This window comes from Sinocyclocheilus grahami, unplaced genomic scaffold, assembly GCF_001515645.1.
Source record: "Sinocyclocheilus grahami isolate Dianchi unplaced genomic scaffold, SAMN03320097.WGS_v1.1 scaffold32.1, whole genome shotgun sequence".
Taxonomy (NCBI): domain Eukaryota; kingdom Metazoa; phylum Chordata; class Actinopteri; order Cypriniformes; family Cyprinidae; genus Sinocyclocheilus; species Sinocyclocheilus grahami.
In genome coordinates, this window is record NW_015505211.1 from 687,701 (window position 1) to 714,356 (window position 26,656).

Below are 26,656 nucleotides of genomic sequence, written 5' to 3' on the forward strand. Positions count from 1 at the left end.
AGATTTTACTAAAACATGACATCAATGAAAGTCAGTAGGGTTCAGTGCTGTTTTGGACAGCACACTAGCTTTTGGAAAAGAGTAAATAAATTGTGTTGGAAATAAAAAAATAAAAAGCAGAATTGTAAAGAAAATGTGAGGTACAGACCACTGTCATGCACACACATGCACAAACACACAAATGCAAGAACCCTGAGCTTTGAACCAAAGCCAATGTACAGCCAGACTGAATCCTATATATAATTCATCACAGAACCGAGAGGTGGAACACACAGCAAGAAACAATGAAAAAGAGAGAGAGAGCGCACTTGAGACCAATCCTACTTTGCTATGCTGCCTCTGTCTATTGCTCCATTATTACCTGATACCTGTCAGGTCATCTGATGCTGCCGCAGCACTCCATGAGCATCAAAGCATGGCTCAAACCAGCCATCATTCAAACAACCTCAATATCACAGCAGTCATTACACGGGTTAAAGGAGACTTTACACACAGGAGTGACGTATGGCTGCTCAAAATACAAAATACAACAGCTACTAAGTGCAAATAGGATGGGGCTACTCTGGTTTCAAATGTCTTCCTTTACATCTAACTGACCAAAGAACAAAATATAATGGCTATATCAGAATGACCCAAACAAGGTTCTTCTTCCAAATCATATGATTTGAGTAGTCAACTAATACAGATTTTTAAAGGCCAATATTGATGCTCACATCAAGTGAATCTAGATACAAAAAAACTAATATAATTCCATCTAATGAAAAATTAGAAAAACGTACTGATAACTGTCTACCAGAAAATGATCTGTTAAGTTTACGTACAGTACATGTCCTTTATGCCTTAAACATAACACAATGCAATTCAAAACATGGGTAAAACAACTGTGAATATCAATAATGGAAAAGCAAATGGAAAAGTATTCAGGATCACAGGGAAAAGTAGAAATGAATTGGTAATAAATGGAAACAAATAAGTAAAAAAAAAACATTACAATTTAAAAAACATCATAACATGGAACAGAAATGTTCACTGTTTTCACAGATAAAGTGCTATAACATTCAGCACTACTTTGCCAAGACTTGCTTTATAAAGATGCGCTGCATTCACTAGAAATTCTCTCCTGAGAAAATCACTGGGAAAAACAAACGACCAACATTTTGCTTCAATCCCAGACAGGCTGTATCTATCCATGTGGAGAAAGAAATAGGAATGTCCAAGAGAAGATGAAGACTCGGGCACTCAAACACAAACAGTCCCTCAGAGCAACAGAGAGCATCTTCACACAGCATTGACATAGCAAGTTAAAAAGAGGAAACGTGAGACACAGATACAGACAGAGAGCAGTAAACAGAGGAAAGGGAGGAAGGGGAGATAAAGGGAAGCGATATGCTGTATTTAATGAGATGGAGGAAGGCAAAGAAAGGGAGCCTACGGACAAATACACCTTCATCTGTCTGTCTGCCTGCCCGTCTGGGTTTCAGAAAGTGCTCAGAGGATACTGAATGAGGAGAGGAGATGAGATGTGGCCATACTGGATGGGAATTTAAACAACCTGCTGTGATATAGAATATAAAGCTGTGGAAATCTGAAGCAGCCTATTTCATCTCCTCCGTCCCTGCAGTGAGGAACCAGAAGTTGATTTATCTAAGCTTATTATTATTGATTATGTAGCAGGGATAATTGTAACACTTGTGGTTTTTGCTCATTTATTCAGAAAATGCTTAGTCTAAAGCTTTAAAACGTTGCCTCAAACATTGTTGACAAACCAAATTAATCGAGTCAGACACAATTGCATTAGAAGTAAACGTAGGCGAATGTTACAATCAGTTAATGTCAGTAAATATAAAAAAGCTCAATAATAAAACTGCTAAAAATACAAAACATCCTCAAACACTACATCTTACTGTAAGTTAAGTCTATGATACAAGTCACATCAGACTATATGTAAATACAACAAGGAAGATGAGCAAGTACTTAAATTGCATATTTTAACCATAGCGACATGTGAAATATAGCTTAAAATCTACTCTGATAGGATCGACTGATAAATCTACAGCTTCTTGGCAAAAGTCATCATATTTTACCTGAGGTTGGCGTCAGAATGAGATAGACACAAAACAGTTTACCAAGAAACAGAAACAGAAACTTAAAAAAAAAAAAAAAAAAAACTTTTTTCTACTGAGTTGTCCTCGCATTACATACAGTGTTATCGGTTGAATCCGATTCACAAACAAATAACTCTTATGAACCTCCCCCCCCCCCCAATGAACCAGTAGTCTAACTGACTTACAAACAAATGGTTCTTTTAGCCAATTATTTTTAAGGAAACATTCAAATGTGATGATTCCTTAAATAAGGGATATACAAGCTAGTAACCGATTCAACATGAAGATGACATATCTACTTGTGGGTGGAGTATATTCATATATTTCAGAATGTATGAATGGAATAATTTGTGCATACAGCTACTGATTGGAAAGCTTGTGAATCAGACTTTAATCGGGAAAAGAGCATACCCAGCCCTATCATTAATCAACTCATTAAAGTTAAAGGGGCTAATGTTTTTAAATACATACATAATAAATTAAGTTGAAATTTAATTGAACATGCTCCAAACACGCAGTGAGAGGAGACAGAGAACACATGGTGTGACTGAAGAGAGGCCACAGATTGCTGGGATTCACACTGAATTTGGGCAGAATTATCAAATTCTGTTTGTTGAGACCCATTTAAATTGAGAATTAAAAATGGGGTGAATATGTATGTGTGCATAAGGAAATGAGAGTGAGAGAGAAAGAGAAAGTGTGAGGGCCACAAAATCCTTCAGCACCCCCATTAAAAGCCTCTGTGTGATTATGGAAATGAACACTACTTATAGATCACAGTATGGTTCATTGATTTTCTGATGGTCGACTCCTCAATCCAAGACAAACTCCATCTGTGCCAAGACAAGCAGGCCGGCAGAACCCCTGCTTTCAGCTCGAAACCCAAAGCTACTCCATTGGCTACTACCAATCTACTTCCATTCACGTTCAGAGATATTTGTGCCATACTGTATAATCCAATCACACCGCCTAATTACATTTGCATTTATTTTCTTGGCAGATGATTACCAAAGCAACCTACATATGTTATGTTGTGGAAAGTGCATATGTTATCATAATTACAGCAGGTAGCATATAAATGAAGACAAACAAAAAAATAGTACCAGAGGATGTAAGAATAAAACAATAAAGGTGTTACCTTCTGTGAACTACAACATATTGTTTTTTACACTTAGTCCAACCAGATATGTAAAGGAGAACTCCTACAACACTTTGTCTACAGCCTGTGTTCTAGGTCTATTTGAACATTACAGGAATAGCTCACACAAAAATGTAAATTTGCTGAAAATGTACTCACCCTCAGGCATCCTAGATGTAGATGACTTTACTTCTTCTTCACAACAGATCTGGAGAAATGTAGCATTACATCACTAGCTCACCAATGGATCCTCTGCAGTGAATGGGTGCCGTGCAAGTCCCAACATCTGATAAAAACATGACAATAATCTACAAGTAATCAACACAACTCTAATCCATCCATTAATAGATTGTGAAGCAAATAGCTGCGTGTTTGTCATAAACAAATTCATTCTTAAGACGTTTTTAACTTCAAACCATTGCTTCTGGCTAAAATATGAGTCCTCAATACTGCTTTCTCCAAATGAAACAAAATGTAGAGTGCAAACAATGGCAGAATCTTCCATTTTGGGGTGAACTAATAAGATACGACAGACACTGAGAGGAATCAATGCACATCAAATTCAGAAAAATATGTTTTTTAATAGCTCATCCACAACCTCAAATCCTGAATATGTTTACGTCCATTACAGCAAAGATTCAAATATGTCACCAACCTGTATGAAAGGGTCTTCAGCAGGGGGGTTGCAACAGTAAAGGATCCTCCAATTAATGTTTGCTCTAAACCCAATTGTGAAAAAATGTAAATGTATCAAGCAAAAATAACCAGTAGCTAAAGCCCATCTAAATGTTTCACTGTGCCACTTACATCAAATATAGACATATCAAGTAAAATCAAATTGTATATGACTTTGTACATCAGCAATGATTGTTACTGACTAAATGTCTTTGCAATATTTGCATCATAAGTATGTAATATGAATATGGTACTATACGCACGTTACCAGAAGCCAGACCTAAAATGCACCGTTTTATGGCTCCGTGGCTTATGACGAGCCATACAAATTAGTTTGGTCGTTCCTTTAACATTTATGTGTTAGTTTATATTAAGAGATCACTGTTATTCTGGATGATGAGCAAAATATTTTGGAAAAACAAGCATAGCCAAAAGTGCTGTTGCCCTTAACACAAATATTCACGGGTGAACAGTACCACCCAGGGGCCAAGTGTGTAACTGCATCTGGTCAGTGGAATCTGCTCATCTGGCAGATTCAGATAAAAAATTCATGTTGAATCCTTTTCTTAAACCCCACGGCTCATCTTTAATTCAAACCCCACCTGCTTGGTTTTTACGTTACACTCCTGTCTAAGGTGCTCCGACAAATCTTCAGCAATGCTGCTGCAGGTAATCTAAATCCTGAAATATTCAGGAGCAGAGTGTGAGTTGCGTGCTTCACCAGATTTTTTTACTTCCGCTGACATGCGCAAGGTGAACATGAAATCTATTAAGAGTCTTATGCGTTGTGGGAATTGAACAAGAAGGCAGAATGAAGAATGAATCTTGAATGAAGAATGAATATATGCGGTCGCCTTGATTTTAGGTCTGACATCATGGGTGTTTTATACACTTGATTTAGACTGTAGGCCTCATGAGGGTCTTAACAAGACAATAAAATGATTATGGTAAGAGCAGGTTTGCTGATCTCATTCTATTCTATTCTATTCTGTTCTATTCCCAGTAATGATACCATTCTTACAATTGTTACTAAGCTACAGTCAAACCAAAATTAAAAACAAATATACAAAATTATCTCAATTATCTCCTTTTATTGTAATATTTTTAAGACAGTACTTTCTTTTTACATTCATTCATTTAACTTTTTTGAGGGGGGGGGGATTAACACTGATTGCAGACAGTATTAACTTATATTTGCTCTCGTCTACATTTTTTGTACGTAATGATGGACAGATCTGATTGATTTGGTCTTAATGAGAAAAGGTGATTAATGTTTTGTGATTTAAACATGTAATTTCCAGCTCCAGTGTCTTTATGATGGTCTACAGCATCAGAATGCTTTCCACAGAGGACGGATAATTCACAGCGTGAGAAACAGGAATTAAAGGCCCTGAACAGCGATTGGATCCACCCTTCATTACCTGGGCTCAGCTATACACTATAACTGCCCATTTGCTCTAACGAGGTTTGACAATTATGATGTTAATAAAGAATAATTTTGACAGGGTTTATTGATATGGTTGGGAATTAAATGATTAACTGTCTCATTAAAATTAAGAACCTTGAAGTGCAATTACTTGTGAAATGAATTGACCTTCACAAGTGAAAAGATGTATGTCCAGTAAAGATGGAGAGAAAGGGCCTGAGATGTCTAGCGTTTGCAATGTCTGCATTTAAACTGGTGTGTTTGTGTCTATATGCTTAAAGGTAGTTATTATCATCTTTAAAATGTCATCTAAAATGTTCACCCCTTCTCCTCATGCATCATACAAGTAACCCAGAGTAGACACTAGTAATGTGAGGTTTTTGATCTGACATGGGATCCTCAAATAGGATTTGCTCAGAGCAGTTGTGCTCATTATCTCACCACCGTAAAAACTTCTAAAATATCATTTGGTCACACAACTTTCAGTTCCAACCTCGAACTGCTTAATTGCCATGACATGTCCTCGCAGTGAGAAATAGCTTCAGCTCAGACTTCATTTCCATCAGCACCCCAAGTCCAGGCCCAGTCCGATTTTTCCACATTTTCACTGCTTATTTTCAGGGGAAATCTGCTTAATGGATTTAAATATGGTAGAATGGAGCTGAAAGTAGTGCTCTCATATTGGTAAGTGAAAGCACTATAAAATTATCCAAAACATTTCATATAAGCATACACACAAGGATGTGTTCAACTTTGTAAACAACACGCATTCCAATGCTATGAAAATCTGTGGAGCTTTCTGGAAGTGCAGGTTCTGTGCGGGCCTGTTAATTTTTTTCCTAATATGCAATATTTCCCGATCAAGGAGTAAATGGTATTGTTAGTAGTTTTTCTACATTTGTTGATGATTTCCTGTTCATTCTGATCGTGTTAAGTACCACTAAAAGAGGGTTATTGGGATTTTGATTGAATTTAGCTGTAACAGCTACAATGTGTGAATTGATGCCTGAACAAGCCCATTTGACACGATATGAGATCTCCATTAATGATGGCTGGGCACTTTTAATGGCTTTCCCAGACACCCCATTTAACCGGGCTTATATCTGCGGGTCATTCATTGCGTGATAAGTGCTCTTTTCTGCCGTCCTGAGTTTTTAACACGCTTTTAAAAAATACAGCTGAGAATAAATTTCTTTCTATTGATTTTTAGTCTCTCACCTTCTTTTTTTCTGCCTGTGGCTGTGTGATGCCCCTCATTTAATCTCACAGTTTTTATTATTCAATCGATCTGATGTTAGCTGGTCGCATAAGCTAAATCATCACTCAATAATCAGAGTTGTTTCCTCAATTATGAGACCGCCCCCCCACCCCACAAGTCCCTCATTTGAGTAATTTTTTACTGTAATTCCCAATATAAAAGTTCAAATGATTTTCTTTTCTTTTATATAAAGTCAAATTTTGCATTTAAAAAAAAATATTCATCAGAAAGACTCATAAGAGTCTGAACTGAGTCAAAACAGAACTCATGTGTTTTTGATATTCATGTTACATCATAGTAGGTGGCAGCAAGTGACTGTCTTTATGAGTGAATCAGTGAATCACTCGACTGAATTGTTCAAAAACACTAATTCATTTAGGAATGAAAGTGAGTCATTAACTTGTTCACTTAACAGATTCGTTCAAGAACGCTGATTCATTTAGGTACAATAGCGAGTCATTGAATATTTCTTAAGTACAAGCTATTCTTAATTATTCTTAATTACAATACTTAAACTAAGTACCACTAATTGTCAGGTTGGGGACAAAGGATGGAGCGAGGACTCAATTATACAGAGGTTAGGACTTTTTATGAACATAAAACAAAACCAACAACAAAAACTACCCCGTGGGGGAAAACAGGCTGGCAAGACTGGGCAAGGCAGGATCTTGGGCTCTGTCACAAAACCATGAATTACACTAGACCGAAGTGACAGAGCCCTGACACTCCCGTCATGTCATTGTTTTCATGTGAACATGCGGCTTCGAGAGTGCTCGAGCCGTGCGCTCTCGTCTGCGTGTACTGTTTCATGTTGGAGCGTGGTGTTCGGATCCCGGCACTCAGGTCTTGAGTTTCGGTTTCGTTTCGGGGTCCGAACACTCGCACTCCATGTTCTGTCTGGTTGTGGGAGCGTGCGGTCTCGAGTTTGCTCGGCCGTGCGCTCTTCTGTCTACATGTGCTTTTCTTGTTGTCTTGTGTTGTTGCGCGCAGCTCGTGCTTTCGGCTGCGTGCTTTCATGTCATGTTTTGTCCTGTGCTGTGTAGCACGCAGCTTGGTTTTTCACTGGCTGCGTGCTATCTTGTCTTGTGTGAACACGCGGCTTGTGAGTTTTCTCATTGGCTGCGTGTTTGTGTTTTGTCTTGTGTGAACACGCAGCTTGTGAGTTTTCTCATTGGCTACGTGTTCGTGTTTTGTGTGAGCACATGGCTTTTGTCTTTGATTTCGGTGTGCCATGTGCTCATGACAATTGTCTTGACCCCTCCCATCTTGTTACCTGATTATTGGTTCATTTGTCCCACACGTGTTCCCTCGTTACCATCCTCATTTGCTCTCCATTTATTCTCCTGGTGTTTGCAGTCCCGGGTCAGTTTGTCACCCTATCTCCCTGGATGTGTCTTGCCAAGAGCCTGCCTTGCCCAGTCTTGCCAGCCTGTTTTCCCCCACGGGGTAGTTTTTGTTGTTGGTTTTGTTTTATATTAATAAAAAGCCCTAACCTCTGTATAATTGAGTCCTCGCTCCATCCTTTGTCCCCAACCCTGACAGTACGAACTGACCAAAGATGAGGACTCAGCGGAGGAAGGGCTTGCGCCGTCCACCTGCCTCCACTCTCTCCAGCTCTCTCTATGAACGCATGCTCCAGTTCAAGTCCTTGAGCTCCCTCCATCAACAGGGGGCTGACCTGAAGGAGTTCGCCCTGGAGTTCAGCATAACTGCAGAGGGACTGGGGTTCAATCATGTGGCCCTCAAGGACCTCTTTAATTACGCCCTTGATGAGCCCCTCAACTGGTGGAGGATGAGAGGGCTGGATCACCTGTCATTTGAGGGGTTCGTCAAATTCCTAGCCCATCAGGGGAATCCTCTGGCCGAAGAGGCTGTAGCGCCCCCAGAAACGGCCGAGGAAGCTGCAGCACCTTGGTCTCGTAAACGGAGGGGTAGGAGGAAGAATGGGTCCGCCTCACCACCCCTAGAGGTGGCTGAAGATGCTGCAGCACTCCCAGAGGCATCTGAAGAAGCGGCAGCGCCCCCAGTGACGGCCGGAGAGGCTGCAGCGGTCCTAGTGACGGCCGAAGAGGCAGCTGCGCCCCAAGAGGTGGCCGACAAAGTGGCAGTGCCCCACTCTCGGAGACGGTGGAGGAGAAGGGCTTCCTCCATTCCACATGGCCTGGAGGCCGTCCAGGAGCCCGCTGCTGCTGGCGTGGAGGCCCTCCCAGACCCTGCCAGGCTCCTTGCCCTGCCGGCTCCATCCAATCACCTTGCCCTGATGCTGGCTCCAGCCTTGATACGGGCTCCACCCTTCCTGCCTGCCAAGCTCCCTCCGGCTCCGCCCTGGTGGCCTACTGGGGACCTGGTTAAGCCAGAGCCTCCCTGGTCTGTTCCTCTGGTCCCGCCCTGGCTCCCCGAGATTCCTGGGCTGCCTGAGCCTCCCTGGCTCAACCCTCCCGCCCCTCCCTGGTTCCTGTAATTAGTTTCTGGGCTGTACCACTGGCACTGGCTTGGCTCCCCTCCCTCCCTCCCCTCCTTGTCTCTGTGTTTAGATTTTTCCTGTCTTGTGTTGTCTGGGGTGTATCGGTCTTGTTGTCATGTTTGTTCTGGTCGTGTGCTGTCATGTTCCTGTCTTGTTTTTGGTGTTCCTTGTTAGGGACGCCAGGTGGCCTTGAGACGTCAGGTCTTGAGTTTCGGTTTCGTTTCGGGGTCCGGACACTCGCACTCCATGTTCTGTCTGGTTGTGGGAGCGTGCGGTCTCGAGTTCGCTCGGCCGTGTGCTCTTCTGTCCATGTGTGCTTTTCTTGTTGTCTTGTGTTGTTGCACGCAGCTTGTGCTTTCGGCTGCATGCTTTCTTGTCATGTTTTGTCCTGTGCTGTGTAGCCCGCAGCTTGGTTTTTCGCTGGCTGCGTGCTATCTTGTCTTGTATGAACACGCGGCTTGTGAGTTTTCTCATTGGCTACGTGTTTTGTGTGAGCACATGGCTTTTGTCTTTGATTTCGGTGTGCTCGTGTCAATTGTCTTGACCCCTCCCATCTTGTTACCTGATTATTGGTTAATTTGTCCCACATGTGCTCCCTCATTACCATCCTCATTTGCTCTCCATTTATTCTCCTTGTGTTTGCAGTCCCGGGTCAGTTCGTCACCCTATCTCCCTGGATGTGTCTTGCCAGCCTGTTTTCCCCCACGGGGTAGGTTTTGTTTTGTTAATAAAAAAGCCTTAACCTCTGTATAATTGAGTCCTCACTCCATCCTTCGTCCTCAACCCTGACACTAATAACCATGATATTTATTGTTTTTACTTGACATATGTAACCATGCATGTGTAAATGAGTGTGTATTCTTTATATTTAAGATTCATAACCTAACGATTGTTAGGTTTTTGCATACTGACATGAATCGTTGTTTTCCTCTTCTTTTTTATTTTTTTTTAATTTATTTTTTTAATCATTTCATTTTCTGCCTCTAATGAGGTGAATTAACCAGATATTTGGCATGACAGAGTAAAACTTTTTGTTTCTTTTTGAAATAACTATGTACAAATGCAATAAAAATGAATGCCATATGCTTTCCATCATTTGCACATCTCACTTGACTAACTAAAACTGTAGTACCACCTGTTTTGTGAACTAATTATGCATGAGTACCACTGAGAAATGACGACAGGCCGGCAAAAGTGTCAATGAACTGTGAACTGTCAATTTAAATCTTAAAACAATACTTCTGTTTCCAGGGCCCCTTCAGAGGGCTTCTTTATTAAAAGAGCTCCGGTTGTAGATTGGTCTGTCCATTATCAGCTTTCATTAATGAAGAGCTCTTAAGTGAGGTCAGTGTGCACACTGCAGTTAACAGCTACTCTGCAGCTCCGCTGTAATTGAAGTAACATATGAAGAGGGTCTATTAAAAAGAAAGTCCCTATCGAAGCAGATTTATCAATTGTAAACGCTGTCACACAGTAGTTAGGCTAGTCAAAAAGTCACTGTAAAACGAAGAAATATAGATTGAACAGCACTATATCCATAAATGATCCATAAAAAGTAAATACAGTATGTAAGGAGGGGTAAGTGTTTTAAATGAAGCCCCCCTGGGATGTTCTTAAAAATTAACTAGGTTTAATATCTATGGGATTTGCATTAGATGCCTTAAAGTCTCTTATGTTGCGACTCAGGCATTGTGTGTACTTGAACAGCATACTGCTTGACATTTGAAAGACTCTGTGTATTAAAGGGATAGTACACCTTCAGTTGCTGGTTCCCATTGACTTCCATAGTATGGAGGGAAAAAAACAGCAACTGATGGTGAACTATCCTTTTAACTCTCCCCTTTTCATGCATCATGCAGCTGTCATTATTTGAAACGATGTAAAATCCAGGCAGACATTTGGCAGGAAATTACTGTGCACAAGATGCTTGTCGACACAAATAGGAACCTTTGAAATGAGAAACTAATGGGTTATGCTTATGTTTTTGAATTAAGTGGCAAACAGTCCAGACCGGTTTAACTGAGGCCTGTTCATCAGTGATGCCGTTATCAGACAAGCTCTAGGGTTTACAGATGAATCGTCCATGTTTTATCAGTCTACATGGGAATATATCAGACCACAACCTGTCAAGAGGCGAGGACATTAAGGGAAATGTCCCTCGTGATGTGCCCTCCAAATTAAGATTTCCCTGATAAAATGGAAAGTGCTTTTGTTCACATATCAGTAGATTTTATTTTCAGTCATGGCGATAAAAAACACTGCCCCGTGTCACCTCTTGAGGTTTCAGTATGATATTTAAGATGTAATATACAGAGATACAGGGCAGTTTGGAAGCTACATATTAAGGATATTTTTTACTTGTCCTGCACCATTTGTTCTACAGACAAAAATGTGGCTTTTAGAGGAGAAGTGTCATAATTCTTTTCTTAACAATCTGACTTGTGTTTTATGGATGAACACCACTCACACTTTCATAAAAAAATTGAATATACACCAATAACCTTTTTTTCTGGAAAAACTTTGTAAACAGTTTTAATTTATGTATAGTTAAATTATTATAATTTATAACAAATTAAAATATATGATATAAAATTACTTACAATTTATAAAATAATATATACATATACAATGGAAATCAAAATTAGAGAGCAAACTACAATATCTGCAATTTCAAGGTCACTGCTTAGTCCTATTAGTACTTATCTGAACAGGAGTCGAAGGGCAGTTTTTTAAAGCATATTTCATAAATGAATTGTATTTTGAAATACAGTATAAAAACTTCAATGGGATATTTGAAGAAGAACTCTGATTAAAATTGGAGAACACTTACAGATACCTTCAAGTTATTGGTGTTAATCTGCACCTGGTGCTACTTTCCTTAATTATATGACAAACCCTATTTAACTGGCAGCATTCCTCTCATTTTCACTGAGATTGCACGATGGAGGGCTGCTCTAAGGTGACTGAAACCCTGCAACAGCAGGTTGTCCAAATGAAGGCCAAAGGGAGGACCATTTCAGCCACTACATTCAGACATTCGGAACACAAGTTCAAACTGTTGTGGAGACAGCAGTACTGTTTCAGACATACATACTTCATTTCCCAAAAGCCCGGTTAAAGTGCTTTTACAGAAGCACACACACACATTTATCCACTGCCACTAAATCCCCTGATGCAACAACGCAGAGACAAGCCGGTATTCAGTTCCAGCTCTGTACACACTGTTCAGGTCATTCCTCAATATGCCAAACAACGGCGTGTTCACAGACCACAGAGTGAGAGACATTACAGCAAACTAATGAGCCTCCGTTTATTCTGCCTGCCAAAGCCCAAGATAAAAATACACTCTTATACAGAAAAGAGTCTAATAGAGCGGCACTATCTGAGTCTGACGCCTCACCTGATATGCTGCCTCTGGAAATGATAGCTAAAGAAAAGAACATGAGAAAGATTTATTATACAGAATAGACGGCAGCACGACTCAAATATTATGGCGAGATGTGATTTGCAAATAGCTGTAATTTACCATTTCATAGTTTTGCTTTTCATATTTCATAGTTTCGTGATTACAGTGGATAGCTGTACACGTGCATTTGTTGCTGCCATAAAGCTATCCGCCATTTTCATACCCGCTTAACAAACTATGCATACTCCCAGAACAGACGTTTGGTGGGGAGCTTGGGAAAGAAACAGAAGCCATTTGCCATATTAAAAAACAGAGTACAATCAGAATGAATTAAAAATGTTATTCCAGAGTAAAAAACAAACAAACAAACATGTATTATGTGTTACTGTAGGCCTACGTAATATGTATTATTAATAATTGTAATTATTAAAAATTTATTTATAATAATTTTGTATGAATTGTAACTCATTCTGTAATTACTTATTTACATATGTTAGTTTGTTCTATTAAAGTTTGAATGCAATAAATAAATAAATAAGTAGCTCAGTTACACAAATGCAGTTATTTAAGAAAATACCAGACTGCTGGACGGAACGACTGACCAATCAGAAACATACTTGCATTTGATTGGTCAAGTGCGATGACGGCTTAATTGATATTTGACCATTATCCCAGGCAACCAGTTCCAAAGTAAAAATTGTAAGAGCTTCTTATAATTTTATATAGCTTCAATCATGCAAATGAAAAAAAAACTGACGTTAATCGTTCTCTCTTTCTCTTCAGGGTCTGTTTCCAGAGTGTGCTTGATAGAGCTATTCAGACTGCATATCTTTCTCAGTCCGCCGTCAGTGTGAGCACTCGTCCAGGTTACGACAGCTGTCGGCTTGATCTACAGCCTCAGGCTAGTGCAGTAATGTAGACTAAATGGCCTGAGCCCCCCACGATAATGCAGCTTTTCTTGGAGGAAATTGGAAATCAATTCTTATCATCACTAAAGATAATTCTTCCTTTTTCTCCTTTCTTGTTTATCAAACATCAGGCCTGAAGATGAGCAGTTACCGTGTGGTTTTATGTGAAAGACAGCAATGGTGTGTGTGTTCCTTTTTATGTATAAACACATGAAGTGCATATCAACTGATTACATTATGATAAATCTAAGTTGTGCAATTAAAATGAGATGCTCTTCATCAGAGTACAACACACATGCAGACAGATATTTGCATGCACATAGACACACGTGATGAATCACTTGCCATTTACTTCAATTATGATCCTGATTTACAGCTGTGGAAACAGATGTCCTCAGGGCTGAATTTGACCCTAGCAAAATTAATTTATAAATATAGAATGACAAAAGGCAAACTCATTACTGTCCTCAGGGTATGTTCCTAATAATGAGTTTCTTAGCATAATTATGAAGCAGGGTCCAAAATTAACACACGCCAAATGAGAGTAAAAAGAGTCTGGTAACTTTATTAAGAATTCCAACATAGACAATGGTTTCAAATATACATTTATTTAACATTTAGTTGTGGTGCTCAATTTTGATTGGCCGATATTTAACATGCATCACTCCAGACCAGAGTTTATTTTAGTTATTTATTTTTTTAATTAAAAAATATTCTAAATACAGTTTCTTTGCTGGTATGAAATATTTACGGCAATACAATTTTTTTTTTAATCTCTAGTGCTTTTTATTTGGGGATCACACATACTCTGAAGCTGACTGAAGACAAAAGTTGAAAAAGTTAAAAAAAAATTTTTTAATGAAATTAATGTACTGTACTTTAAGTTCTATAACATATTTCTGTAATATTTTGTATTTTTAGGGGATTTCATTGTACTAAACATTATTGCTCTAAAATATGCAATATTTATTTCTATTTAAAATAAAAATATTAGAAAAAATAAAAAACATGAGTTTTTCTATGGCAGTCATTTTTGACAATGATCTGTATGTGTTTAAGATCATATTTCAAACAATGTTCACAATTTTGTTTGTGTTCACAAAGCAAATGCCACAAAAGTCAAAGTTTCGCACCATTCTGATGAAGTAAAAAGTAAAAAAAAAATTAAAAGGTAAACTTTTTCTGTCACTGATGACTGAATAGTGCCAGAAAGTTAAATCACTCACCAGTGTGACAAAGTGAATTTTCGATACATTGTTTTACTATATATTACTTTGGTAAAGGCAAAGAACATTATATGTTGTTTTTTTTAATATCATTTTGATACAAACTGGATGATATGGATCTCACATTAAATTTTGGTGGCAAGATACAGTATGCTGGAACTTGCTCAGATGAGAAATCAAAGAGAAAATCGGGGGTTAATGAGACAGAGCTATTTTGCTGCATATCAAAGTCAAACCTGCTGGAATAAGATGAAATAGAGCACTTTTTTTTTTTTTTAACTCTGCTTCCCATTTGTCAGGCAGATTGGCTGTAAGAGGAGCGTCTGGTTAGTGGCTAGGAAAGGAAGGATGTGGAAAGATCCCCAGGGAAAAGAGAAAACATCACTGCACGTCTCGGCTCTATCCCACAAGAGGCTTTGCTCAATATTAACACTCAGACACACTCACACTTCCATCTCTGGCTCATCATTCTACCACACCTACTCATGCAATCCATTGTCGATCTGTCCCACAAGCCCTCTCCATAAATAGCACAGGTTGTCAGGTATGATAAAAAACAGCAGGCTTGCAGCGAGACGGCAAGAATAAAAAATTCCTGTCTGTTTGTTTGTAGCATTACAGGACTTGTATATTCACGTCCTCGTGGGACGGTATCGAAGGCAGGAACCATCCGTCATGCTAATTGGGACTGTTTATAAAGCTAGAACACGCTGACAATATGTCTTTCTCTCTCTTTTTGCTCTGAATTAAACAAGACTGTGTAAATCTGAGCTGTCACGGCTGGTTAGCATGTTTGCTAGGCTTATTCTCGACTCCGCTGTAATCTGAAATGTTTTAGTGCTCACTCTAATCTGAACTAAAGCTTTGTGTAAGCTGTTAGAAGCAATAAACAGTGGACATATGTTAAAATACACTACTGTTCAAAAGTAGTGGCTGCTGAAAATTCAGCTTTGCCGTCAAAAGAATAAATGAAATTTTAAAATATATTAAAACAGAAAATGATTATTTTAAATTGCAATAATTTTTCACAATAATACTGTTTTTACTCATTTTTGATCAAATAAATGCAGGCTTGGTGAGCAAGACTTCTTTCAAATATATTTGAAATGATTAATTATACTAAAGTTCTACATTGAGAATGATAACCAAAACAATGCAAATTATTCACATCTATTTCTTTCACCCTCCTAAGCTCAGGTATATAAATATTTCAACTTTGACTGAGGACACAAACCTTTAACCAGCAGAGCCTGAGGAGGGTCGCAGAACCCCGGAGGTCTCACCCCGCAGTGTCTGGAATCTAAATCAAGCTGATTTTTAAACAGAGAGATCTTGTTAAACTTCATGAACAGGGCTCCAAGAAAAGTTCGAGCACCTGTGAGGCAGTTAATAAACAGTGAAAGCACACGGCAGTGTTTGCCAAAGGAAACAGACGGCTTAGAGGGGGAAAAAGTCAAACTACTCACACACACATTCCCTTTGCCAGCTTACTGGAGCCTGCGATGAAGGAAGGAGGAAAAGAGTGGCTTAAAAAGGTAAGGACTGATAGGATGTCCTTGGGTCACAAAAATAATTTGGATGAAAGTAATCTCGCCAGCCTGGAGTTTCATACATGAGCTGAATACAAATGGCTTATTGTGTTGGAACGCATAATGTCAGTGGAGGGAGAAGTGGGGAAGGAGGAAGTGAGGTCACCTGCAATCTCCTCTCAGAAATTACCTTTGTAGCCTGGGCTGAGATAGGGTGATCACGACCCCAGTGCAGAAAACCAGATTGACTCCTGGTTAAACACACCACCTTGGGTGGAATGTACCTGTACTTTAAGAGAGAAACAGACACACATACACACTTTTCATCCATGGCTCTGCAAATGAACTGTGAGAGACATGAGCTATCAGGGTTAGAGTCATGGGACCGGAGACGGGCTGCTTCTTTTGCACAGGACATATTGACGGCCCCTTGGAGAGCCACTAGCCTGATCTAAATCAGCAGTTGGGGTACTAAACACACACCACTGAGCTCACTTCCTCTTACAGTATGAGGGAAAAGCCATTTCACATGACACAGAGAATTGAAAGCCCAAAATATGAAGGCAATAATGTCTTGAAAGCTGCTGCAAAATTACTACAAATTGCACTGTGAGGAATAGTTCATCCACAAATGAAAATTTGCTAAAAATATATATATAAAAAAATAAACACTCAGGCTATCCAAAACGTAGATGAGTTTTTTTCTTCGGAACAGATTTGAAGAAATTTAGCATTACATCACTTGCTCACCATTGGATCCTCAGCAGTGAATGGGTGCCGTCAGTAAGAAAAGAGTTCAAAAAGTTGATAAACACAACAAAATAATGCACAAGTAATCCACACGTCTACAGTCCATCAATTAACATATTGTGAAGTGAACAGCTGTGTGTTTGTAAGAAACAAATCCAGTATTTTAACATTAAACGTTACTTCTGGACAAAATACCGTACAAGTCCATAAGCCATACTAACACTTCCTCCAATGAAAAAGTCCATCCCCTGTTGTCCTCTCACATCAAAATGCCCCAGCATATTTGTTTAGAACTGTCTTGGACTGTTCTGCCTGTAAACAGTGCTTGATCTGTGCATATTTCTCTCCTGATTCAGACGAGACAACATTTTCACTGGAGAAAGCAATATACTCTAATAGAGGACTTCTATTTTAGCAGCAAGCAATGGTTTGAAGTTAAAAATGTCTTGATGAATTTGTTAACTATAAACACAGACTTTCACTTGAAAACACATTAATGGATTGACTGGAGTTGTGTGGATTACTTGTGGATTATTGTGATGTTTTTATCAGCTTTTTAGACTCTCATACTGACGGCACCCATTCACTCCAGAGGATCCAAGTGATGTAATGCTGAAATTCTCAACATCTGTTCCAAAGAATAAACAAACTCATCTACATCTTGGATGACCAGAAGGTGAATACATTTCCAGCAAATTTCCATTTTTGGGTGAACTATTCCTTTAACTATAATGAAACTACAAGATGTTATGCTCATTTATTTTTATCTGTTGTAGGATATCAGACCGAATCAGACAATCTAAGATTTGGTCAGAACCGAGTTGAGGCACGAGGAGTCACAAAAATTCCACAGAGGCCCCTGACAACAGGATGTCATAAATCGGACCCCAGCCTCTCTGAAGCAAGCCTAAACCTAAGCCCCTGTCACAGAACAGTTTTCAACATTAACACAAAAGAACACATTAACAAGTCCAATTTTGGGGCAAGTTATCAAGAATAATGGTCAAAAGAGATGCACAGCGTGACCGCCACATGGAAACATGTGACAGTGATCACAAGCTCCTCGTAAATTGACTTCCCCCACTTTACGACAAGAACAGAGAGACTAAAATTCCTTAGACATTTTAATCTCTGGTCTTCATACATTCACAGAATGGCACGGAAACTGCCTTTCCATGCACCTAAATGACACTAAAAGGACTGGTGACCAGCTAATAATTGCTATGCATAACTCCATATTATGTATCTAACCCACATGGTTAACCATCATGTTTTAATCATTTATTGTGTATGTATTGTTAATAACTATTGAAGAGCTTAAGGGGTCATAAACTAATTATTTTCCTCACTTTCTCTCTTTCTGCAAACTTGTGTGAATGCGTGTGTTCATGTGTTAGATTAGTTTATATGTCTTAGATTTATCCAATAAAGCCTTATTTATATGGAAATGAGAAGTATCTTGTGTTTTGTGCTCACAAGTTAATGTCTTAAACTGCCGATCTTGTTACTATGCTAATTAATAGTGTTTTCACTATATTTTGGATATTGATATCCATTGCAGAATTGATGTCATACGGCTCGTTCACTGACTCGCAGGCCGTCTCAGTGATCAGCCGTAAAACAGTGATTCTGTCCTAATTCCCTTGCATATCAATGGTGGAGTTCCCTTTAAAATCTTAAATGATTCCCTTTGAGCTAAATTATTAAATTATTATCACTGTTTACCCTACACTGTTTACTTGTATATTTCAACATGTAACACGATTTATCAGCTATGCCATTATCATTATGTGAGAATGCTTATGAGAGAGAAACCTGAGATGATTTTCAGGCATTGCTGATTAAAAGAAGTAGCACATAAATATTGAAAATTGTTTGTGTTATTTATTGCGTGTTAAATAAAAGCTGCCCTGATACCTCCGAAAGATGATATTACACTTGTTCTGTGTTACTCTACATCTCACCAGGAGAGAAAATCATGCAAAGATGGGTGAAAATTACCTCTGGGGCCGCTCAAGAGCTTTCTCTCACACAAACACACACATTCATGTGTCAAAAGAGCAATTACACGCCGGCTTAGTTCATGAAGACAAATGTAGAGCATTTTTCAGAAGCCGATTAACAGGCTTTTTATCACACTAAAACCTGGGAATTTCATTTGCAGGTTTTAAAGAGTGCACACCATTTTTCTTAAAAAGAAATGACCCCGACACCTACATTTAATAGGGGCATATACTAAAACAATTTCAAATGACACTGGTAAAAAGTTTAGTTGTTTTCCTAGTAGAAAAATCTATTTGGCATAAAATAGGATCTTAAACTAATTATGTTTTTAGGTCTCATATAAATGCTGTTAAAAGGTGCCTTGCTCTTCTCTCTCATCCGATTGGTTGTCGTCTTCACCTCAGCATGGAATGATTTCAAGGTATCTCATTAACGATTTAAATGAGCTGAGGAGCAGTTAGGCTTGGATCCTGTTTCATGTGTCTGTTTGCATCTGACACCACTTAAAGTACTTACTGAAAGGGCAATTAACAACAGTTTTTCATTCTTGGCCTTTTCTTTGCCTCTCTCAGAGGCCTTAAACCTAATATTTTTGGTCCAGACAGTCTGTTCATGCACTTCATAAAGGATTAGAAGTGTCATAAAAAGCCCATTTCATGTGTTTATGTGCTTGCAGGGAAAAAACTGAATTGTCTCATCACTCCCAAAGCTACAATAAACAGGTGGTAATAAAGGTGACGACAGCTGGAAGACGTTCCAATCATAACAAAGGCTTTCCAAATAAGCGTTCCCAATATCCACAGAGTTTCTCCTTCATCTCCCTCCATCTTCCCATCCACCTACACGCTCTCCATCAACTGAAAATCTACCGATTTCATATTTCATTATCCCCAGTGTGAAGCAGCCTTTTTAATGTAATTTGGAGTTAATCACCACACTGGTTCTGCACAAAATGAAATCATCCTTGCAGTAAAAATCTGATTAGCTTTCATGGTTCATTTTATAAAGCTGTGTCTGGCATTCCAAAATCCAGTCATGGAACCGATTAGCCATCATTGCATGCAACTGATCTTTACATCATTGTGCTGTGAACCTTTTACAGGAACATCTTTTCACCTTTTCACTTTCACCTTACAATATTTAAATAATTATGCTTAAAAATAAAATACAAATTATATTAATATTATGTATGTTAAAAATAAACTCAGCTGAAAATACTTGTAAATTAAAATTTTATTTTCATAAAATAATATATTACTATTTATCGTTATTCATTAATAATACGTTTTATATTCATGTAAAAACAAAAATGTTAAATTATGTAATTAATTCATTTAATTACTTGAATTAAAGGTATTTTATGATTTGCTTACACATTACACATTTGATGCCACTTTTTAATTTTGTTGCAATGAACTTAAGACATTGTAAAGTGCGACTTAAGTGTCCAAACAAGTTTTTGAACCAATGTGCATAATCTACACTTGGGTTTTGCCTCTTTACTATATTTGTACACTGTCAGGTTTCAAAAGCAGTGTTGGCAGCACAAGCCACCTCGGGTGAGTCCTCTAACCCCACAGCTTGTCTCTGTTCCTCTGTTGGACTGTTCCAAGCACACAGAGACACAGTGGCTGGAGGCTGAGAATCACTCAGCTGTGGAACGCAATAGCAATGTATTCGGTGAGGAATACATATGGATTTTAAACAGCTTTTACTCATGATCTGGCCTACCACTTAATATTCTTTCTTTTCTTCTCTCTACTTTTTCACTAAAAGACCACTAACAGTCTTCTACACACACACACACACACACACACAGCACTTCTCTGGAGCTCTCAAGAGGTAGAACAGATATAATTTCACAGCTGAGCTCCTAAAGCCACTGAGCTGTGGGCTGTACGAGATTTCACACCTGAGGTTACAATAGCGTTACAGATTGGATCTGTGACTTTACAAAGTGAGGGTACGCACACTCCCCTTGAGCAACCCCCGCCTCCCATAACAAAAGAGTACATATCGTCTCAATGGATCTACAGCTATCGTTTGGGTAATGTGATGGGAACACAGCCCTTGGAATAATTGTGCTGGTAAAGTAATCACATTGATTTATTTACCAGCACTAACATATGTGGTTCAGTACTGCATCTTAGCACAAAGTTATCAAGAAATTGGTTAAGATTTGTTAGTATAGCCATGTTAGTCCCTGCTAGATGTTGTAAATATACCATCTGACTGCAAAGGGCATCTCTCTTCATTGACAGCCAAAAAAAAAGGAGTGTATTTTGACAACTAAAAAATATTACATGATTTTCAGTATCTAATATTATGATTATTCATCATTATATTTCAGTATGTAATATTGATTGTTCATAATTATTTACAATACATAACATAATATTAGAATTATATTTATGTAAAAGTAAGGGATAATTGTTATGCAAGTGTGCGTTAATGTACAATGTGGAGGCAAAGATGTGATGTGTGTGTGTATATATAATTAATTAATAATAATCAAAGGAATAATATAAACACGAAATACATGTCATATTTACACATATATTACTATATATTAGATGTATTATATCTATTATATTTGTACTGAAATGTACTATACAGTGGGGAAAAAAAGTATTTAGTCAGCCACCAATTGTGATACATACAATCATAGCCAAAATAATATAACTGTTACATATAAAATAAATGATGTAATATGTGCACGTATTATATATGTTAGTTTTGTACTGAAATGTTCTATATTACACACACATTTTATAAGTCTGTCTTCTTTTATTAGTCATATATATGTGTGTATATATATATATATATATATACAAATTTTTAATATAATTTTTCTGTTTTGTTTTGTTGTTCTTGTATTAGTCGCTTGGCATTTACAGCTCAAGTGATTGCCTCGAAGCAGCCTGCCTGAGGAACTTCACCACCATGAGCGAAGACTTCCTGCGTCACACGAGCTGATCCCTGAACAGTATCTACACCTTCAAGTTGTCACCATTGCTTCAGAACGAGGCTGAGCCATCTCCCTAAACCACCCGAGGAGCCGATTATGCAAATGCAAGGCTAGCTAATTAATTGGCAGTCAAAGAAGAGTGCTCGTCTCCCAAACCCTGCACCACAGAGATTGCTTTCTTGACAGCGGATGGGGGATCATGCCCAGAGGCAACAACAAAATAACAGAGATTTACAGTGGCTGATGATAATCAAGAACCATAATTGCTTTTTCAATCACAATGATAATGACACAATCTTGATGTAGAGCATTGTAATTGTGCTATTAATATGTATACTCTTCTCAGCACTGCAGCCATCTGTTGTGGAGAGAGAGAGAGAGAGAGAGAGAGAGAGAGAGAGAGAGAGAGAAGGGTGCTCAAAGGCTCTTCAGCACTTTAAGAGGATGCGTTACACAGCTTACAGCCATCGGAACGAGGTCAAACGTGTATATAATGAGGGCGTTAAATGGCTGGTTGGCTGTTTAAGAGCAATTTACTCTCTGAGGGGAAACACTGAAAAGTAATACGCCATGTCAGCACTGGTAATTAAAGATTACAGTGTATTCAAGTGAGCTTTGGAGTCATCAAAGATGGTCCCTTGTTCTGGCAAATGATAATAGGTATGTTTTTTAAATTTTTTAAAAATTACTTCAATAACAAGGCCACTTATATAATGCTAAACAAATTCAACATTTACCCTCTTTAGGTAAACAAATTAGCACTAAAATATTTTATAATATAAAAGTTATTTTGTACAATAATATACTGTCATCAGAATTTTGTTAGGAAATCAATGCAAGGTAAATCGGTTCTTTCTCCTAGGAGAAAACAATGCAAAATCTAAATAATTCAGTGCAACAAACCATATAATCAAAGCAGCAAAATAAACAGGCGTATAAATGTTTAAAAAGTGAGGAGAAAACACTGTCAATATATTTTGCTGTTGAAGTCGAAAGCTCTACATCCGTTCTAAACTACAGTATTATAGTGCAAATTCATCTGTCACTTGATTTAATGTATACAAACTAAGTTGACGCCAACAAGAATAGGTTGTGTGAGATTGTTGCAAACCATCATCATGAAAAATAATACCTAGACTGTATTAAATTCATGACTACTTATGAGGATAATCATGACTTGTACTGACCACAATATGTTTTGTAAAGTGAAATATAGGCTACAAAGATTAATATTATTTTAATTATTATCATGAATTAACATTACTTTTATATAAATGTTTACCCTAACCCTAACCATATTTTAGAATTTACATAAATTCTTATAAAACATAAATAATAATTGAATATTTAAAAAGTATAAAACATTTTATATACAAAAGCTACATACGGAAATTTGCGTATATACAATGTTATAAAGTAACATAAAATAATAGAAACAATTGCACAAACAAAAAAAAGTCATTTTTGTTTATGTGTGTGTGTGAGATAAACAATCATAATACTATGAGGGGACAACAATTGATGCCCTAAGCAAGACCAGTTGAGAACCACTGTGCTAGGTAAGTTTCTGTCATAACACAAAACTGACTGGATAGATAAAGAAAGAAATAAGCAAATATACGGTATTGTCACGTAACCACGAAGATGAAGATGCCAATAAGTAGTCTTTAATAAATCAACATATAAGTAAATCCAAGCAAGAGAAGGCAGTAGACACACATAACATTGACGATACCTGACAAACTCAAACTGAACAGGCAGGAACTTAAATACGCAGACCAAACTAGGATAATTAACAAGACACACCTGAACACAATGAAGAGCTCAAATCACAAACCATGACAACTAACTAGGCAGAGGAAACAGTGCAAACAAACTCCAAACAATGTGATGTTGTGACAGGTATAAAATAAAACAAAAAACAACCACAAAATTGAATCATGGCACAGTGCATGTTGGAAACCTAAGCGGCAGTATCGTACTGTGATCATCCCACTACTACATTTAATGTGCAAAAATATAAAATCTTGAGATGCTACAGCAAAATGCTGCTAACTCTATCATTTCTTGCTCCCACTCACTGTGAAGTCAGTTCACAACGCTGCTTTTAAGCTCATATATATGAGAGAGTCTCTTCTGTCCGAGTCTGATACACACCTGTAACGCACAGCCGTAACCTCAGACGATCTCTCCAATAGCTTTATTGCTTTTACTAACGTAGTCACCCAGAGCGACTGATGAAGTCAATGTGGGCCCAGAGCAACCGGCTGCAAATGATTTATGCTTCAGAGCAGAAGCTAATCACACATTCACCAGGTGTGGGATGTAATACACTCTCCCGTCTCTCCAGATGGTATAGCATCGAAGAGCCCTTAAGGTTCCTCCGCATCCAATTCTGCCTGGAATGCCGACCGTGGAGCAGAGGGGTTACATACCAGGGCCGCACAGCTCGGCCTGTAATAGCGGGGGTAATTAGATCGAGCACGCCGCAGACCGCATGCCGGCATATGGTACCTTTCAACTGTGAGCCCGCAGCTAACAAAGGAAGGAGTATTTTACATGGCGCAATCTCTAATCTCATAAACAATACTAAAGACATGATGTAAGGCTCCAGGGTGCCATGAACGCTGAGGCATATTGCATTTAGATGGAGCCTGTGGGGCCGGAGCTGAAATATGGTGATTTGATTGCAAGCGTCTGTAAATAGCTTTTGCCAGCTCAGTCGGCCTACGCTGACAACACGATTTGCAGCACAGCTTGCTTTGATTCAGTGGGAAATAAAACACACAAACTCACTGCAGAGCCTCGCGTTCTGAAGTGAGATGTTTTGAATTTCACCAAAGGCTTCGGTCCCTGAGATCAGAGACTTGATATAACTATCTGGGCAAGAGACAAATTCGCTCGGTTTCGCTCGCCTTTCCAACTGGCAGGCTTCACAAAGTTACTTGACATTCCCGTTTGAACTCGTTTGAAAAATCGCCTCCATCTTTGAGTGTTTGCAACAAAATGCAAGGAAAGATAGCCTGACCGGTCGCAGTCTACAATCTTGAAGCTTACTGTAAAGATCTGTATCGGATTTAATCTCGCACACATGCCCGCCAGCCACTGCCAGATGGAAAGCTGGCACTCGCCTCGGCGGATTTCACAAATGGATGCTTTGCAGCGAGGAGCACAACACTAAACAGATGTCAATTACCAAATCAAAGCGTGAATTACAATATTGGTGCTTTTAGATTTCAGCAGACCTTTGTCTCGCAGCACAAAGTCAATTCGATTTACTGATGCGTGCAGATATATTCAAACAGCAAACTTCCCACTCAAGACATCTAGAAGTGAGGAAAATAATTCAATAGCAGGTCAAATGAGCGAGTAATGAGAAATAGCCCTGGGACAGAGAAAGTCGGCTCTGCTAGGGAAGTGATAAACATTCTATAAAAATTCTCTCTGCAGAACACACTCGCGCAAGAATAGAGGTGCAAGGAAAGGTGAAAGAGTGAAAAAAGCACTGAAGTTTTTTGTGTGAAAAAACGCGTTTAAACTTGACAGCGCCTTAAAGGAGAAACAAAACTGAGCTGTGATTTCATCTTCGCTAGCCTGAGGCCGTTCACAGCAGCTCAGACTCGGAGCTCTGTAGAGGCAAAAGACCTGGATGCATATTTTGTGCGTTTTCTTCCGCTTTTATCACACACAACATCTCTGATCACCCTATGGGCAGATGTGCCTGTAGAAGTGATGCAGTAGTTATTTTTTTATGTAGGAAAATATATATAGGAACATATGCTGCACATCAGACCAGAGAAACTTAACTTAAAGGGACAGTACAAAATATGTATAAAATTATGTTTATTAATGCTATTGATGTAAATGAGGTGAAAAAAATGATCAGAGCCTCATTCTGTCATCATTTATTCACCCTCAAGTCTTTGCAAACCTGTAGGACTTTTTTGAAGGATGTTGGTTCCAACTGACTTCTATTATGTTTTTTGACCATACAATGGATGCCAGTGAGAACTGAAATTGTTACCAACATTCTTCAAAACATTTTCTTTTGGTTTCCACGGAAGTCAGTCAGTCATACATGTCTGGAGCAACATGAGGGTAAGAATGACAGATGACCGAAAATTAATTCAACCACTCCAAAAAAAGAAATAAAATAATAATAATAATAAAAATAATTAGCTAACATGACGTTTGGGTCAAGCATTATGGTGTAATTTGGCTCTGAAAAAAGTACATTATTTTATTTCTACTTTAATGTGACGTATTGTGGGCCAAATTTGATTTCAAATTAATTGAGAGCATTTTCTAAAGCTCTAACACAGAAAGCCATTGTTCTGGAGCAAAAGGAGCATGTGATTGGCCAAGTCTTTTGTTATGTTTCAATCATTGACCATGTCCTCATTGAACATGCATAAGTGTTTCCATGTGTACTCCATGCTACAGAACCGGTTTCTACACGTGACAAGAGTGCCCCCATATGGATCTAAATATGTTATTTTTAAAACTTTTTTTTTCCCCACCAGATAAAGGATAAATATCTGTCTAATACGTCTAATATTAGTTAAAACAAATATCTTCAGTATCCAGTTGCTCCAACTGTTGGTGCTTTTTGTGACTTGGAGTTTTGTTTTGGCATTCTCAATCTCATCACAATGCCAAATTGTCCTCAATTTGTGCTAAACTATACTGAAGTGTGCAATTTTTTTAATATATTTTTAATTGTAATTTTAAAATCCCAAAGCTCAATATACAACAATAAGTAAGCTACAATCAAAACTGAGTTTCCGAAAAGATGTTTT

The 26,656-nt window shown here is 38.4% G+C and overlaps 1 long non-coding RNA gene across 2 annotated transcripts; it reads right to left on the reverse strand.

Moving 5' to 3' along the window:
• Positions 1-3,508: 3,508 nt before the first annotated feature.
• Positions 3,509-15,984, reverse strand: LOC107578945 (uncharacterized). 2 transcript variants are annotated; one of them, XR_001608402.1, is made up of 4 exons: positions 15,841-15,984; positions 12,467-12,493; positions 3,899-3,962; positions 3,509-3,529 (listed from the first exon to the last, which is right to left on the reverse strand). It is a non-coding gene; the product is annotated as an uncharacterized lncRNA (long non-coding RNA). The 2 variants fall into 2 exon arrangements; XR_001608403.1 differs by lacking the exon at positions 12,467-12,493.
• Between the last annotated feature and the right edge of the window lie 10,672 nt (positions 15,985-26,656).